Here is an 18,583-nt window from a genome sequence, read left to right as displayed (position 1 = left end):
GTGGAACCTTTGGAGTGATTTTAGATTGTAGATAAGCAGTAGTAAATGATTCTTGGTTATTATTAAGATCCTATGCTTGAGTTGGCTGCATTACAGGCTCGAAATAAATTTTTATCGATATGAGCATGGAATCCTTAGTTCGCAAGTGCCGGGCGCGCCAAAACCCCGTTGGCGTTGAAACTTGCGAACTCAGCATGGTGAAGTGCGACGAACACTTTAAACTGTAATTTTTTGCGCGTTCACTTTCTTCTTTCGGCACTCACCCGAAAGCGGAAATAAACTACTTTAATACCCACACAGTCTGACGCTATATTTCGCGCTACACGAGTGCGGCCCTTAACCGCGTAAGCACGGTATGTGTATTTATTGCGTGTGGATCTTATAAGAACACAACTGAAAAAAAAAGATCACCAGTTGGTAACGCTGGTCATGGTCCGCAGCCTAATATTACAATGCTTACCAATTACAACAGTGATCAAAGTCAACTTTTTAGTGCTGGACTTTATCAAACAAGCCAGAAACGTCGAAATCCTTGAGCCTACAATTTCGACGCGCGATTGACTGCTTGTTTAGGCAAACAGAAACGTTTTACCACTGGTCTACATTTTCTTACGGATGAATTTTGTTCGGTGGTCCTGAATGTAGGCGGAGCTTTGCTGCATATGTAATTGTATCTGACTGTAGTCCGTCTGCAGCGTACGTTCCGGGGGTCAGGGGGTCATTCAAGCTTTATAATACAGTCGAAATTAACGCTCAAAATGTGTTTTTGACTAGCAGGGAAAAACGCTGTGATCGTGTGAGCAGACGACAGTTGCTAAGAAGCGTTTGCAATTATTCACCCACTTTACGCATTATGTGCGAGGAAGTAAGGTACAATTATGAAGTTCTTGCCATTCATGGCGCTCTTTAGCAATCACGTCGTGGCCAGAAAGCCGTGTTTATTCTAGACCAGAATGAACTGAAGCGTGAGTGTTAAGTGGAAGCCCACAGGGCCGATGGGACCCCCCCCCCCCGCACCTGTTACCAGGAGCGGTCATGCCCGAGGGGGAATCGAGGAATGTACGTCGAGGCGTGTCGCCCGCGCTTAGGGTGAAAGGCGGCACTAATCCTTTCTGTCCCGACGCGTGGCAACCGGTGCATCGAATGCGCATGCAGCGAGCTGCGCATTCCTCTGGGCTCGCGACAGCCCACGGGGACAATGCCCCCCCCCCCCCCCCCCCCCCGCACCTGTTACCAGGAGCGATCATGTCCCGCGGAAGACATTCCTTAGCTGTCAATCCGATGCGTGGAAATCGATGGAATGTGCATGCAGCGAGCTGCGTACGCGGAGTCACGCGCCCTGCACGTTCCAGGAGGAGCGGGGTCCACTGGGCTCCGCCCACTTGTACATTGCATGGCTATTGGTTCAGATTGGGCGAGAGCTGGTTTGGTAAAGCTCCGCCCAAGTATCGAAGGGTTTAAAACCCGTGGGAAACAACGATTTTGGACGAGCGCGCCGAGTCTCAAGCTCGGCCGTTTTTAACAGCCTTTTTTAAACAGCCTTTTTTTAAACTGCCTTTTACTCACCTGCCTTTTTTTGTCAGTGCCGTCTTTAATAAATAAGTTTTGCTTTGAGAAGTTGGAACTGCTGCACCAACCGGCAACGTGTCGCCGGACGAAGACCTGAAGTACTCTTCGTACTGCTAACTGTCGTTCCCATCGGTAGGAGGGCAGAGGAGAAGTTTAACTGGTGCCGTGACCAGGATCGTCTGAGCGGCTTCCTGCAGAGCGGTTGGAGGCAGTACCTTCCGGAAGATTGACGGAGCACAAAGTCTTGGTGAGAAGCCCCGGGGACCAAGGTCCAAGTGAGGTGATACCCTGGTGCAAGGCCTCGGAGTCAAGGCTCCACGTCAGCGCTGACAGCGAGAGAAGCGGACCTACGGAGCGAAGCGCTGCGACTTAAGCGGCACCTGTGGCTGGCGGCTTCATCGGCCGGGAGGACGTGGTGAGCCTGCTGCGAGCTCTCGGTTCCGGCCGCACTTCTGCACCTCAGGACGTGACCTGCTGCTGCCACGAAGCAAGTGCCATGACCGACAGCCCGACAACGGAGTGAGTTTCCCCATTCTCACTTTACTTGCCTCGGGAGTGCTTGAGCCGTAAGGTTAGAATTACGCAAGGCACAATGGCTACATTTAGTTTGCGAAGTGGCTGTGGCTATGGGTTTGAATATGAGTACGAGTATGGCGCTGAGCACGCAGAAATGTCAGAGGCCGAGCGGGCCATAGAAAAGGAGAGAGGCGACGCCATTATTCGAGACCTCAAGCTCCAGTTGGCGGTAGCCGAAGAGAAGCTACGGCAGGAGAGGATGAGAATTAAGCAACAGAAACGCTCTCGGAGAGCGGCGCGTGTACTGCCGAAGACGGCACAGACACAGCCATGCCCTATCATCGTGAACGACGCTGATCAAGCGCTGATCGATGCGGCGATTAGAGAAGATAGCGGCAGCGGCATTCAATCGATGCTTATTGAGAGCAGTCGAGAAAAATCCCGGGTTCCTGCAGATAGTGCAGCGACCACCAGCGTCGAGGAGTCGCACGTTGTGCAGTCAACCTCAATTGTCGGAACAGAAAAGCAGCCGTTTATTCCCGAGGTGGAAGTGAGCTCCACAGACGTGGCCGGCAAAAATTCGACGCATGACACAACTGTGCAGGTCAACTCTGGCGAGGCAGCCGAGCAGGTTGTTGGCGGTGTTAATGGCACTGATGAGCGCAACGGCATGAACTGCTCGGATGGCCCGGTTGCACCGTGTGACCTTTTGTTGCCAGCTGAAGCACCAGCATGCCAGGCAGAGAGCTGCGAAAGCGGCATGTGCGTTCGCGTTCAAACGGCATGCGCAGCATTTACAACGGCGTCGGAGAAGCCCACACAGCTGGGTAGGCTAGGCTGTTCTGAGCCGGAGAACTCAGATTCGTTCAACGCCGCAATAAGCTTGGCTCTAGATGAGGGGAATCAAAGCAGTGACGACGGGGGATCCACCTCATGCCCTGGAAGAAGTGAAGTTACGCTACCGCTGATAGAGGCGAAGCGCGACCCTTGCTGCGATCTCCTTGCGGGTCTGGGCGACAGGCAGATCGAGAACATGGAGGTCTCTGATGACGAATTCATTGAGTTGCCCATGCCACGTTCTAAGAGGTTCTCTAGACCCGAGCAATTAAAGCCTTTCGCGGAGGCTTGTGCCCCATATGCGCAGACGGTCGGCCTCTCCTTCGAGGAAGATGAGAGAGACAACCCCAGAGCAGGACGAATGCGAGAATGGTGCTTCCTGAAGCGCGCAATGTACACTTTCGTGCGAACAGACATATTCGATCCTGGGGGATAGGGACAAATGCATAATGGCCATAGCCTTAACCCACTTTGCCACTGCCAGGTTGCGATAGGCGTAAAAATTCCTTGTGGCTCGAGCACACGATGGGGCAGTGAGTGAGAGTGGGGAACGCAAAGAGTTCACAGCTAAGAGACTCTGAAAATGATTGGACAGGCTCATGCCAGTGTACCGATTTTGTCTTGTGTGAACTGTTCCCGTTGTGGTCATGTTTAATCCGTCTCTGACGAAGAGCACCGTGTTATTATGGGTCTTGCCCTCGTCGGGATTGTGTTGTGATGTACATAGAACTTCATGAAAACTGTGGTATGTTTTCTTTAACCCGCATTCATGGCAATGTTGTTGCACGTATGATTTTTCTTATGATTTTACCAAAGGGTCTGATTTGTGCTTGTCGTCCTGTTAACTGAAATGTGTAACTAAGAGTTGTGCTGGCGTCTGCATGCCTGAAGTTATCCTCCCTAGCATGTTTTTTTCTTCTTCCAATTGTTAGTAGGATGTAGAAGTGTATTTTTTTGTGCTGGTACAGCGGCCAGTGGGGGCCCGGACCCTTTTGCTTTCGCGCGTTTTGTATGTTGTAGAAGGCCGCATTTTTGGCGCTATAGTGGGCTTCGGTATGTTGGGTGTACAGCAAGTGTCCCCCAAACATTCTTGGTGGGGAGGTGTTAAGTGGAAGCCCACAGGGCCGATGGGACCCCCCCCCCCCCGCACCTGCTACCAGGAGCGGTCATGCCCGAGGGGGAATCGAGGAATGTACGTCGAGGCGTGTCGCCCGCGCTTAGGGTGAAAGGCGGCACTAATCCTTTCTGTCCCGACGCGTGGCAACCGGTGCATCGAATGCGCATGCAGCGAGCTGCGCATTCCACTGGGCTCGCGACAGCCCACAGGGACAATGCCCCCCCCCCCCCGCACCTGTTACCAGGAGCGATCATGTCCCGCGGAAGACATTCCTTAGCTGTCAATCCGATGCGTGGCAATCGATGGAATGTGCATGCAGCGAGCTGCGTACGCGGAGTCACGCGCCCTGCACGTTCCAGGAGGAGCGGGGTCCACTGGGCTCCGCCCACTTGTACATTGCATGGCTATTGGTTCAGATTGGGCGAGAGCTGGTTTGGTAAAGCTCCGCCCAAGTATCGAAGGGTTTAAAACCCGTGGGAAACAACGATTTTGGACGAGCGCGCCGAGTCTCAAGCTCGGCCGTTTTTAACAGCCTTTTTTAAACAGCCTTTTTTTAAACTGCCTTTTACTCACCTGCCTTTTTTTGTCAGTGCCGTCTTTAATAAATAAGTTTTGCTTTGAGAAGTTGGAACTGCTGCCCCAACCGGCAACGTGTCGCCGGACGAAGACCTGAAGTACTCTTCGTACTGCTAAAAGCCGTCCCCATCCGAAGGAGAGCAGGGAAAGTTTAACTGTGAGGAAAAATCTGTTTTCTGCAAACGTCCGCCTTAAAATATAACCAATATACTCCATATCAGCTCAGTGTTTAAGCACTGCACTGCTTTCATGCAGCTGTAATAGGCTACGCTGGTAGCATGAACAAAACTCCGAATAGAAATGCATTGGCGACACCGTGTTGTGGCGTCAAAAGAGCACGTCGCTGATTAACAGATGGGTCATTGGGCTGAAACTCGTTACCAACCTGTGGATTGAACTTAATCACTGCTTTTCGAACTCTTTACGTGTTGGGAGAAACAACATGTTAGCTATTTGGAATCTTCGCACATTGTATAATAACAGAGCATGCTCATTTCTGACGCGTATCTGAGGCTCCATACCACTGTGTTTGCACGCGCCGCGCAGAGCAATCACCTGCTCGCCGCTTCAGGAAGAGGCCACGTAGCGCTGGAACGACCGAATCCCGCAGAGCCCCGTAGGAATAGGCGAGGAGGATACGGAGGTCCGCTGCCACTTCGTCCGAAGCTGTCAGTAGACAGTTTTAGCTGTGCGTACGCAAGTGCTTGCGTACGCAAAGCGCTACGGCGCTGCGTGCGTTACGGTGTCCGCTCCGAAGTATAGTTTTAGCTGGCCGAGCCGTAGCGTCCCTCAGGAGCACGTAGCGCCATCAAGTGACAAGACGTCAAAGCACATCAACGCTCGGATGAAGAAAATTTCTGCCGTAATTATTTATAACCAGTGTGAGTGCATTGGGAGCCTTTTTTTGTTCCAAGAAGAAAAACTATGCACACCGAAAATGCAAGCACTGGATAAAATCTAGAAAACTGCTTCTCCAGGAGTCGTTGCAACGAGGAAGACATACTGCATTTAGTTAGGCCTAGGAGCTTGAAAATCGCCAAATTATCTGAAAAACAGGGGCTAGTTATCGCTTATACCGATACGTGCGGGAAGAGTAGGTGAAATAAAAGCGAACCGCTACCATTTGAGCGAACTATTGCGTAGGAGAATCCAGCGGCGACATGTATTTATTCCGAAGAGGGCGAGCTGGGCACCGCCATCTTGTAAACATTAGCGTACGCAAGCCACGCAAGCGCCGCAACGCAAAGTCCGCTGGCTAGCGCACGCACGCAAGACGCAGGGCTTGCGCTTGCGTTCTGCGCATGCGCACTACCGTCCCCGCAAACTTGTTGCGTACGCTAAGCCGTAGCGTACGCACAGCTAAAACTGTCTAGTCACGGTTAGTTCCTGGAAGGCGCCGTTGACCGCTTCCCCCTTGGACTGTACACCGTCGGTCGCGTCTTGCAAGGAACTGCAGTCAAAGGGAAGGTCACCTCTCCCTCTTCGTATTCGTGGGAAAGATTCCAGCGGCTGCTTCCCCGGGAGGCATCTTTTCTTCGCCGTCGATTAATCTTCGCTTTAATCGCTGGTGTGGATCTCATTCATAACCGCACCCCCGCCGCTAAACAATAAGACCGGAAGATTAGCTGCTCCTACGCAGCTCAGCTGACTAGACTTGCAAGAATGAACCCTTCTTCCGCAGTCCTCCAGGCCTCTTCTCGTCCTGGTGTCCGAAGTCCGTCCGCATCGTGGTGTCCAGCTCTGGGAATTTCTCTGCGAGGCGAGGCAAACGGAACCACAAATGCCAAGCCACATACACCAAAAGCAAGCGCAGTCTGTAGCCCACTCGTCCCGCCAGACCATTCCAAAAATCAAAACTGATTATACTGCAGATATTTCTCTAAAACTCCCTCTGAAATTAAACCAAATTTCTCCGAACAAACACGAAGTGTGAACAGGATGCAATGTTAAGGTGCTCGGACCTCTAAAAATCGTTGTCATCATGCGTGACACTTCAACACAAACGGAAAATCAATAATTGGTTTCGAATTGGTCGCAAAGAAACGATTTCGGACGTCACCCAGGCAAGTTGGAATCCACCGAGAGGTCAGATCGAGACTTCCAGTTTTGCCACAACCTATTCTCTATTTATAACCCGCACAATGGCGGTCTTGCTTTCTGTACTTCATGGCAGAAAACACAACGACACCTGCCGTCAGTGTGAAAAACCTGCGCTACGACACCTGCCATAAATGCGCAAAACCTATATTCTCTACGACATTTGCCGTAGATACACAAAACTCAAGGTACGACAGCTGCCGTAAATGTACAAAACTCACGTTACGACACCTGCCGTAAATGTACAAAACTCACGTTACGGCACCTGCCGCAAATGTTGAAACATGCCCAGCTAAACTTAATACCCAACTTAAAACTTACTGCAAAACCCTAATACTTCAGGTAACCATACTTGCACAACCACTTAAGCTGACAAAAATATAGTTCAAAAAGCACTGTCGCTTCAGGCTCGTTCCATCTAGACAGAAAAACGCTACACTTAGATATTTTACAACACAAACAATTCAAAACTCATATCCCTGAGTGAAAATCAAAACGCCTACTAAATCCACTCAGGTGTCAACCACAACCTAACCATGTACAGGAGTATAACTACAAGAGGAATTTGTTCCGGAAATCTGTCTGAAAAACGTGTTGACTTAAGGAGATTACTAGTTTTTTTTTTTAGCCGCGCCCTGCGCAGTCGCAGACCAATAGTGGCTTTAACAGCTGGGACAGGACAAAAACCGAAGGTCTTAACTGTGCGCTGACCCCTGCCAGCTCCAGAAGTCATGAAAAAATGATGCGTTCTGCCCTCGGCCGCGGCTCTCCATCACCTAAGCAGCGCTTTCAAAGTGGAATGCGAGGGGAAAACGATCGGGTGTGAAAAAAAATGCCTGAGTGCATTCCCTTTTCTGTTCCCGAATACCCTTCGCTTCTTTTTTTCCCAGGCGCACGTTTTCCTGCCTTTTGTGGTAGCATTGCGCGCTTCTTTTTAGCCTGCTGCTAGTTTCACTTGTCGTGCAAGAACTTCCGCAATGTCGCCACAATGGGGAAGGTGACATTCGCTTTGTTCGAACCCCTCTAGTCAGTCTGGCCTTCGTGTGGTGCCGATCGCATCTGGAATGCTGCGGTGTCAGTCTCGGACGATTACATTGCTGAACGGCCTTCACCCTTGCAATGTTTTTGGCAGGTACTTCTTTTCTCTGGAGACTACCCCTTTTTTCTTGGCTAGCTTGGCTCTCTTTGCGCGCGGCCGCTTTCCAGAAACTGCCCTAGCGGTTCGATTTTGCAATCCTCCCTTTCTCGCGGTACCCTCATCCTTAACATCTTCTCGTTTACTTATCACCGAGCCGCATTTTCCACTTGATTTTAAACTATCGGCTCGTGCTTTTGATGAGTTACTGCTGTTCGTAGACCCAAATTGTTCCGACTACCCTTTACTTTCCGCTGAGCCTAGTACCTTGCTCTCCTGAGGCCCGCTCTCCAACCCTACAACCGTAAATGCCTGGCCTGCAATTATACCTGGACCAAACTCTTTGGTTAACATTGCGTTCCGGACTGGAGTTTTAGCTGCGCAATCAGATGATTCGCGGCCACTATTTATAGAGTAAAGCGTCTCCAATACTGGGCTACTATTGCCCTCCAGCCGCATCGAAGGAGTGTCTCCCTTGACTCCCTCACAGCGCTCACCTGCGAGCTCTCTACTCTCTTCTTGAGAGAAAATATCTGCCTCCGAATTGACAAATGGTGCCCCTGCAGCTGCCGAACTGGAGTTCTTTTCTGGGCTTAATCTTTTCCTGCCGTTACTCCCCTGAGCAGCAGATGCGTGCTGTTCGCGCAGTTTCTTTATTTCTCTCTCTAGTTTTTCTAGTTCAGCTTGTCTTTCGCGATACTTCGCCTGCCTTTCTCTTTCGCATTCCTCTCAAAGTTTCAGCCCTTCTGGTTCTTTCCTTTGCTCCAAAATCAATTCCCAAGTCTCGTCTGCCTCCTCGACTGTTACCACTTCCGCCCGCATAATGTCCAAAATTTCTTCTCTTGTTTTAGTGGGGCCTACTGGAATGCCCAAATATTCCAGAATTTCAAGCAGGTCCTCTACCTTGAACTTATCCATCGCAGATCACATCTTGTGCCGCTAATCCCCACTAAATTACAAGCTCTAGCTGGAAGCGATGAAAGCAAAATGCCAGATTTTCATTACCCAGAAAACCAAAATCCCACTTCTGACATCTCCCTCTGCTAGTGCGGTCTGGCGAAATGAGTGGTAAACATCGGGCACTCACCCTGTCGACGTATGGCTGACACCGTCAGTTACGTAGCTTCCATTCAGTTGTCGCTTGTAGCCTCAGGTCCCCATCGCTCAACCACAGTTGTTGGGGCGTCCAGATTTCGAATCCCTAATTCCTCCCACAACAGCAACAGCTCCGGCTTGTGCAGCTTCCACACCTATGGTCATGAGGCTCTCTCGCTGGCCGACCGTTGTTGCCGCTTGCAGGTTCCGATCTCACAAGTTGTTGGGGCGCCAAGGCTTCGGATCCCACCGCTGATCACCAGTTGTAAATCGGGTAGCATGGCCGGTTGGTTCAATGCCGGGTAGCGCTGTTTGGCCCGCGAACGGATGAGGAAGGACGGAAGCTGACATTTGTGGAATTAAGACACAAACAGCTTTACTGACACTTAGGGAAACATAATTACATAATTTAGAAGGAAACAGAAAGAGCAAACAGTCAAGAATTAAATGTTCATTGCGTCGAGCGACCGGATGAGTCTTGTCGCCAAGGCCCAGAGCGATCGTTCGTACTCTGGACGCTCGGTAAATGCACTGAGGCTCTGCCTCTTTCACCATACGAGACACAGATCGGAAGAGTCGTCCCACATATTCCGCAGAGCACCGTGGGAATGGGCGAAGAGGATACGGAGGTCCGCTGCCACTTCGTCCGAAGCTGTCAGTCACGGTTAATTCCGGGAAGGCGCCGTTGACCGCTTCCCCCTTCGACTGCGCACCGTCGGTCTCATCTTGCGAGGAACTGCAGTCAAAGGGAAGGTCACCTCCCCCTCTTCGTATTCGTGGGAAAGATTCCAGCGGCTGCTTTCCCGGGAGGCATTTTTTCTTCGCAGGGGTCCATGTAGGGTCAAAGATCTGCCGAAATTGCCGCTTCCACGTGGTCATCGCCGTCGATGAATCTTCGCTTTAATCGCTGCCGGTCGATGAATCTTCGCTTTAATCGCTGCCGGTCGAGGAACTTCGCTTTAATCGCCGGTGTGGATCCCGTTCATAACACACTGAATAAGCAAGAATTAAACAGACAACTGATCGTGAACGATTCATTCATTTCAAGATCCACAGTAAGGCCACTGCCACCAGTTAGTGCGAAAAGTTATGATAATGCGCACTAGGCGGCCGCATATCGATGAAGAAGATGCAGGACTGCCCGTGTGCTCTGCAATGTCAGCTTACGATAAAGAAATCCAGGAACCATAGATTTATCTGAACCACTTCACTAGGGCGCCGCTCATTCCCCAATGTCACTTAGAGACGTAAAAGTCCTCTCGCCTTACCATACAAGTTGCGAAAATACTAGAATATTTAAAGTGAAGTGCTGTCCACCCCTCTAGAACTTTCCAGCGCCGTTGAAATACAGATCACCGTCTGGCAGGTGACGTAGCAGGAGGGTGTTCCCCTGTAGTGGAATTTCCGCCTGAATGCAAATCCAACAGGTTGTACATTGTTAAATCAGTATTACTACAAGAATTGTGTTTTTCTGGATTGAAAGAATCTACAATCTTGAAAAAGCAGTCATTATAGCTTGAATGAAGAACTTGACAAAATTATTGTGATGTTTTAGAAACATTGCCATGAGAGAATCGAATCAGTCCACTGGGCACACTTTCGTGAGGAGCTGAGAACATCCTAGCAAAGATACAATTCGCAAAACTTATTCCGAAAGAAAGTGGCAAAAAATGGTGTGCACTGGGCACAAAACGTTTCCTCAAGAAGAAAAACCGCCGGCTCGCGACACCTAGGCGTACATATTTGCTTGTATATTTGCCTGTGTCTTCTTTTTTCTTCTCGTCGTTGTATTTAATCTTCTGCCACTAAATGGCTCACATTGAAGTCTTGCTAAATATACTGACAGCGCTTGAACTGAGCACAACGTATCTTCAAAATTGTGTGAGAGAAATCAATGATTAAAAACGGAAAACCTTCCCTAGAGACTTCTTGAAATATCAGAGATACATTACAAAGCGATATTTTATAAATGTGAGGTTAACACAAAGGTTACGCCAAAGGAACTGCACCAGACTGCTATTTTTTTATCTGAGTTCCTCGTGTACGCGTTCCTGGTTTGTGAGTCACAAATATTACATATCCCCTCGTTTCTTTCCTGCGCCCTATCTTTCTCTTTCGCACAATCACAGCCGTTGCGGATGTCATATTGTGATGCCAGCGGAAATTTCACAGGAAGCGGAGTTGCTAATAAACGATGACAGCGCAGCGCCAGAGACTGACTGTTACCCGGCTATAGTTTTGGTTTTCGGTATCGCATACGAAAGATTCAGCGGCTTTAGGTTATGAGTTGAGTTGTTTTCCTGCTTGCAGATTCAACCTGAAGGTGTACCTGCATCCCTGCCTACTATTAGTGCGTTGACTATTATGACATAATTGAGGGCAAGTTGATGTAAGTGCATGTTTGCAAAAGCAAAAAAAGGGGAGCAGTTGGGCAAAAACAAACAAGACGGGACAGACGCTGAACCGCAATTGATACATTTTTACAAGGCGTACACTTTACACAAAACTAAGCGAAACAATAAAAGTAAATTGAAGAAATGCGTCAAACCACAGCTGAATCACTGTAAGTGGCCGTGATTGCAAAGATCACCAAAAATCAAGATGACACGTTACAGAGACACTCCTTATAAGGAAGTACGCTTTGCAAACGTCTCTCCGAGAAGGAACGTCTTTTTCAAACGCGGCAAAATATATGTAGCTAAAGCACGAGCTCCCGCTATTGATGACACGAAAGCCTTCTACAATCTCATGGTTGTGGCTCGATGCCTATGCGACATACGATTGTGGGGCTTAAAATAAGGGCGCAGAGTTATAAGAGCAACCGTAAGTTGCTAGATCTCCGAAACAGTAGGGCTTTCTGAAGAATGTGAAGTCTTTCCCATCATTGATCAAGTAGTCGGTGGTCTGGCCGATGTAAACACTGCGACATCATGACATGAGCAGGGCTCTAGCTCAAGACCTTCATTCGCTGGATTAGTCCCTGCGCCTGCTCGGCATCGGTGGCCTGGGCATCCTTACTGAGATGGTTAACACAGAATTTTAAGATTATTAAGATGTCACAAAGACAAGCAAATGAGCAGCAAAATCACATATATCGAGCAACCTTTCCAGGCTGGTGTTCGAAGCAGGTTGGGTGCTCTGTGAGCGCAGCGGGATATACGGGGCCTCTCCCAGGACTGCACCCCATCAATAAACCGGTTGCCAGATCGTGGTGCGCCCGTACCCGTCTCGTAGGTATCCGACAGTGAGCTTCGAACCTGCCACCTGCTGCAGTCAAGGCGGATGACCAAACGATGATATATTCCATGCATTTAGAGCACCTTAGAGCTTGCATATAATTCACGAGTGCTCATAAACGATCAGTTCGTTTTTACTCAGTACCTTTCATAAATATAGGTGAAATGTTGTGGAGTGTGATTCTCGTTTTTGCGCACAAACAAATTTATGTTTCACTGGAAGATATCGAATAACAGAGCTAAGGCAGGAACTCATATGCTTCGACCCTCATGTATCTGTCTGTGCTGTTCCTATGAAGACATTCTCTCAGATAAAATCAAATCAGACCTTTATTTCCACCATGTACACTACAGATCGCGGGCAGTGAAAAAGGCAGCCAGTAGGCGGCTTGACGAGTGCGCAGCCCTGTATTAACGAGAACAGAAAACTGGGCAAGTTGGAATAGATTCATCTCTTATTTCTTCTACTAAGTCCTGTGTTTCGCGCTCCTTAAAAATGAGTCCTATATTAAGCGGCGTTTCAGCAACAGCAATCAAAATCTTAGCTAATAAACAAATCAAAACACTTGACCAGTGGAGAAAAAAGTAACCTTGGCCAGAGACAACAGATATAAGAATTAGTGAAATCCGATTCCCAGGTCGCATACATAGATTCGGCAGCGGTGGTAGCAGAGGGTAGCTCGCATCCGTACTGCTCCTTGCAACCGGTTGCAACTTAAATGTTTTTCATATGTCTTTCTAACTTCGGTTATTACCATGCTACCGCCGTTGCCGAAAGCGTCGCGCATTGCGCTTTTCGATTTTGTTATTGTTATTGGCCGGTTATTGATAAAGCATGACTGGCCCCGATAAAAAATGCCTACCATGTTCTAAACCGATTCCTGTAAAATTCTGTGTTATGTAATGCTCTTAATGTGGCAAGATGTATCACATAGGACAATGTTCCGGTGTGACCGAGTCGGCAGCTGACGGAAAGCGTGAAACTTTTTCCGTGAGTTGGAAATCTGGTGCAAGCTATTCGTCGCGCCTGGGAGGAGCCGGAAGCAGCCAGGAGTGTGAGGATATCAATATTCATGTCATTATGAGTGCTATCTATGCAAGACAAGACATGCTTGAAAACCTTGCACAAAAATACTACATTGGCCAGTGGATTACCAGGATGTCAGAGAAATATCATAAGGTTTAGAAAACAATGGCTACTCAGCACTCAGAGATCAAGAGACTACGAATAGGGTGGCTGTCCTTGAAAGCTGCAGTACCAAAGAGGAGGTGCAACAGCTGAAGGTCACTGTGACTATTCAGAGCGGAAGAGTAAACGGTAAAAGTCGTATTCCATGGCATCTATGAATATCATGATGAGAACTAACCACTGAAAATTAACGGTGGCCTCCATTTAGCTGAGCTCCCCGAGTTCCGTGAAAAGGACGTGCATACTGCCCACAGGATTCTTGAGAAACCAGAAAATGCTCCAGCTCTGGTGGTACGGTCCAACTAGCTGCAATGCAGATCGCGATGGTCTTTGGAAGAAAAAGCACTCAGGGCGTCTATACCTGAGGTATCAATCACAGAGAATCGAACAGAATACAAAAGGACACTCCTTTATATTACCAAGAAACGGGCTGATTAGAATGGCTATCAATACACGTGGCACCGAACTATCAAAATGCTTTAAGAAAGGTGATTGGAGAACTGGCACACGTGATCCGATGTGATGATTATTTGACAGTTTATGGCTTACGGGGGTTTAACGCAACAAAGCGATTCAGGCTACGAGGGATGTCATATTGAAGGGCTTCGGAAATTTTGACTACCTGGGGTTCCTTACGTGCACTGACATAGCACAGTATACGGGCCTCTAGAATTATGCCTCCATCAAAATGCGACCACCGCGGCCGGGATCGAACCTGCTTCTTTCGGGTCAGCAGCCGAGCGCATTTACCACTGAGCTAACGTAGCGGCTGAAGAAAGTTTTAGGAAGCACTGAAAGTAAACCACTGCTGTTCACCTAATTTTACATTTCAATACGAATGACACAAACTTCACTCCGATTGATGTAAATAATGATATTGAAAGCTTGCCTGGGTATTTTTCCGCTTTGAGTTTAATGCTCAACCTGTTCGAGATAAACATAATGCTTTATGTACTTCTCCAAAATCTCAGAATTCATGTTTACTGAGGATATGCGCATTGAGACGTATATCGAAGAGAATATTCACCTTTTGTATACGAATATTTATATCGTTGTTTTTAAATAGAACAAACAGAGGACGCGCAGGTGTGTGTATGTTAGTGCTTGATAGGGTGCAGTGTGAAATGTTGGCAAAATCAGCTCAATCACAACTGGTTACGAGCGGCTATCTGCAAGATCCTACTGAATATTGTGCATCGGGGCCCAGATGGTTGTGTTGATAGCTTTTTGCTGCGTAAGTCGCTCGGATTTCAGTTTGACTGGGAATTTAGTTGCACTATATTTATTTCGATGGTGATTTAAGTATTGACATGCGTGAAAATATGACCAGAACCTCCCGGCTTGATCCTAATGAAATCATATTGTCTTTTAAACGTTGTGGCACTGCTTACACGCATACCCATGACGACAGAAAAAGTTTTAGATCTGCTTATTAGAAAGAAAACAAGAAATCTGCTCTCAACTGGAGTTATTATGAGCATAACTCGTTTTAACCACTTGTTTTTATAGTCTGTAATGTGCATCATGGCCTCAAATCAAGCAGCAAGACTGTAAACGTAAAATGAAGTTTATGAACTCAACGACGTTAGATGCTTTCCGGCACAAAATATTGAACGTTAGCTGGGAACCAGTTAATGCTGCTTCGACAGGTGGCAAGGCCTATAGTTTTCTGCAAATATTTTCCTCTGTATATCACAACTGTTTTTGGTACAGAGATGTAAGAGAAATAAATATAGCTCGCCAAACCTGCATTAGTTGCCGTATTCTTCGTATGGGAAACAGGTTAAATGCCCTCTATCAGAGATTTTGCAGTAGCTCACGTAGTCTCAAAGCGTGGGAAACATTTAAGAAATACCCAAATAAGTATAATGCAACATTGTGAAAAATGAGAAATAATTATCACATTAACATGTTTGATGGTCTGACCGCTGAAAAAGGAAGTTTGGAATACGCTTAATCGATTCGTACCGATATTCGACAAATACAATTCACTACGTAAATTTTATTGCAATAGCTCGGACTAACTTTAATAGCTATTTCTTCAGTGAACTCGACCGTACCATATTAGATTATATCAAAAACCATACGAGTAACTGTGTCTTTGTCACAAGCTGTGACGATAATGAGGCACTTACAATAAATAAAACTCTGAGCATTACAAGCAGTGAAGGCGCTTTTCGACTGAAGTCGAAACCAGTTATGTATGTATTGGATATTATTTCTCTGGTATTAACTTACATTTATAATTTCGTTCCAAATGGCGGCGTTTTCCGCTGAGATATGAAGAAAGCGAAAGTAGTAGTCCTATATAAAGGCTGTTCCAAAACCAATCTTAGCTGCTATAGGCCGGTGTCAATTATGTCATTTTTTTTTCCAAGAGTCTAGAAAAAATATTATATTCACGACGTTCTAATTTCCTCGACAAATATAATGCAAAAGCAGCTGCTCAACTGTTTCAAAAGCAGCTGCTCAACTGATGAGATTTAGACTCAAGTCCTCTATTGAAATAGCCCTCCTCAACCAAAAGGAAATAATTCTAAATAACCTATAATGTAAAATAACAACTCTAAAAATATACCTATATTTGTCCAAAAGCATTTGACAATCAATCACAAAAATCTCCGTTTGAAACTGCCTCTCAACAGTGTTCGTTACAAAGCACTGGCCTTGCTCACTAGCTATATGGCTGCCAGACATCAGTAGGTTTCCGTAGATAATCATCGGTCAATGTTTTACGAAATAAAGAATGGTACACCGCAAGAAAATTTGCTTGGTCTACTATTGTCCAAAGTATATGATGATGATTTAGCGCAGATTGGTTCCTAAACGTATTGTTTACTTTGTGCTGACGAAACAATTCATTTTCTGTCAGTTACCTACGCCAACGATATAGTTGACAGGACACACTAGGTTTTGAGGAAATTTCGCTCTTGGTCTGCAAAAAATTCTTCACTGAAGAACTCATGTACAAGCAAAGCAATATTTTTCAGAGCAAAGATTCTGAAACTCGCGGCTGATACAGACCTAGTATTGCATGGTGTTATATTGTTGCAAAAACACTAGGCTTCACTTTAGTGAATTTCTATTATGGGATAGTTGTATAGAGAAAATGGAGAGTAAACTGGCTCTTGCTGTCGCTGCACTCTCAAGTTTCAAGCGCATGTTACCAATTAAAACGAAACTTCCGACCTACCATACAAACAAATATTTAGAACCTTTTAATTCTAAAAAATGCGATGAGGACAATAGCAGGTGCTCCGTATCTAGCAAATGCAAGGCCATTATTTTTCAAAATACCGCATCATGAATGTAAGGATCATTCATCAATACCAGCTAGGTGATTCAGCTATACAAATTTTGGCTACACTGTCGCACAGCATTTTTAATGCGCCTTGCTAACCTGCGTGAAAATACCATTCTCCATAATACAAGACACTATGAACATTCAAATAGAAACTTTTGCCAGAAGCCTGTCTGGCTGAGGAAATTTAATTAATTTAGTAGAAAGATGACTGACACCAACCAAAATATCTTTTTTAACGCGACGTTTCGAGACCGGCTCGGTCATTCTTCATGGTGTGACTGCGGGCGTGGCGCAGCTTGGTTTTTTAAGCCCTCGTGTTGAAGACTACCGTGTCAGTCGCCGCAAACCATGGATGTAAGGAGAGGTAAGTGTCCACCGGGAGCGATTAACATTATTCCGTGCCTGTTGAATGTGCCACGATTCGAGTAGTAGCCTCCGGCGCGGGTCAGCTTCGGTTTCCAGTACAATAGTGCTGTCCAAGTCAATTCGGTGGTCGCATGCCTCGCAGTGTTCGGCCACAGCGCTGCGCTGACGGTGCATTTGTCGGACGTCCGCTTTGTGATGCCTCATCCTTTCGGCGAAGTTCTTCGTTTTTTCTGCGTAGGACGCCGAGCAGAGTGAGCAGGGGATTTTGTATACAACGCCTTGGGCCCTTTCATTAAGGCGATGGTCTTTCGAGCGGAAGAGAAGGCGTCCTATGGTGGTAGTCGGTTTGTGCGTTGTTAGCACTCCTTCTTTACAGAGAATGCGAGCCAGCGTCTCGCTCACGCCTTTCACGTATGAGATGCAAACGCGTTTCCCTTGTGGCACATGCTTGGGAAAAGAATGGAGCTGTTTTTCTTTTTCTTTTTTGTTTTTTGATTATGTGTCGGGTGAATGAACTGGGGTAGCCATTTTTTAGAGATCAGAGACTACTCGCTTCTTCTCGTTCCATTTTCCTTCATGTGGAGAGCATACGGTGTCGGCTCTCTTCTATAAAGGTCTAATGACAGATGCCTTGTGGGGAGCGGGGTGGTTCGCTTTCAAATGGAGGTACTGTCCCGTGCGGGCTGGCTTCCTGTATACCCAGAACCGCAAGCCTAGTCGTGCCTTGTGAGCACAACCTCGAGAAAAGGCAGACTGCCCAGCTGCTCACATTCAACTGTAAATTGTATGGCCGGTTACATTGCCCTTGCCTGCGCACAAATTGCAAGTTTCAGGCATTAAGTACGTATTAGCGTCATACTTTAACAGACACATTCGATATTATATCTCTGTGTCACACATCTACCCGGAGAACACTCGGACCGAAAGAATTGGCTAGGAGAAAGGTGTACCCACACAGACGCACATTTAATACACCCTACATGACACACACACTAGAACACAAAACTAACAAAACTAACACAAAACACAAAGAATAAAAATACACACGACCCGGAAACACTGCTACCAGCGTCTACTACTAGCGTACTACTGTTACTGATCGGCGTTCGTGCTCACGGTTGGTTCGGTGCGGCTGCGGCGTTGTATGGATCCAGTAGCCGGCGTCGATGCGGCGTTCGACGTGCTTGGGCTTGCGTCGCTGGTTGCGTCGTATAAGCTCCCGGTCCAAGCGTCCGTGGAGACGATGCCGGTGTTGTTGGCGTCGAGGGCACCACGCGGATCGGTGGCAACAGCGCGGGAGACATCCTTGGCCGTAGCAGCTGGTAGCGTCCTCAGTTCACTACCCGGAACAGGCTCAGAAACGGCAGGTAGTCCATGATGCGAAGCCGCAGAACGCGAGCTCACAGGAGCAGTAGCCGGCGTCGCTCTCTTCCAGCCGAAGTGTCCCTGACCCTCCGGAGCCTCCGCTTCTCTGCTGTTCCCCCCAGTGCCTCGCTCTCACTCGCCCTTTTATAGCCTTAGGGTTAGTCCTCGTAAGCTTTGTTGT

The sequence above is a fragment of the Amblyomma americanum genome, chromosome 1 (genome assembly GCF_052857255.1).
Source record: "Amblyomma americanum isolate KBUSLIRL-KWMA chromosome 1, ASM5285725v1, whole genome shotgun sequence".
Taxonomy (NCBI): Eukaryota; Metazoa; Arthropoda; class Arachnida; order Ixodida; family Ixodidae; genus Amblyomma; species Amblyomma americanum.
The sequence above is the reverse complement of the archived record's forward strand: the minus strand, read 5'-3'. Positions refer to the sequence as shown.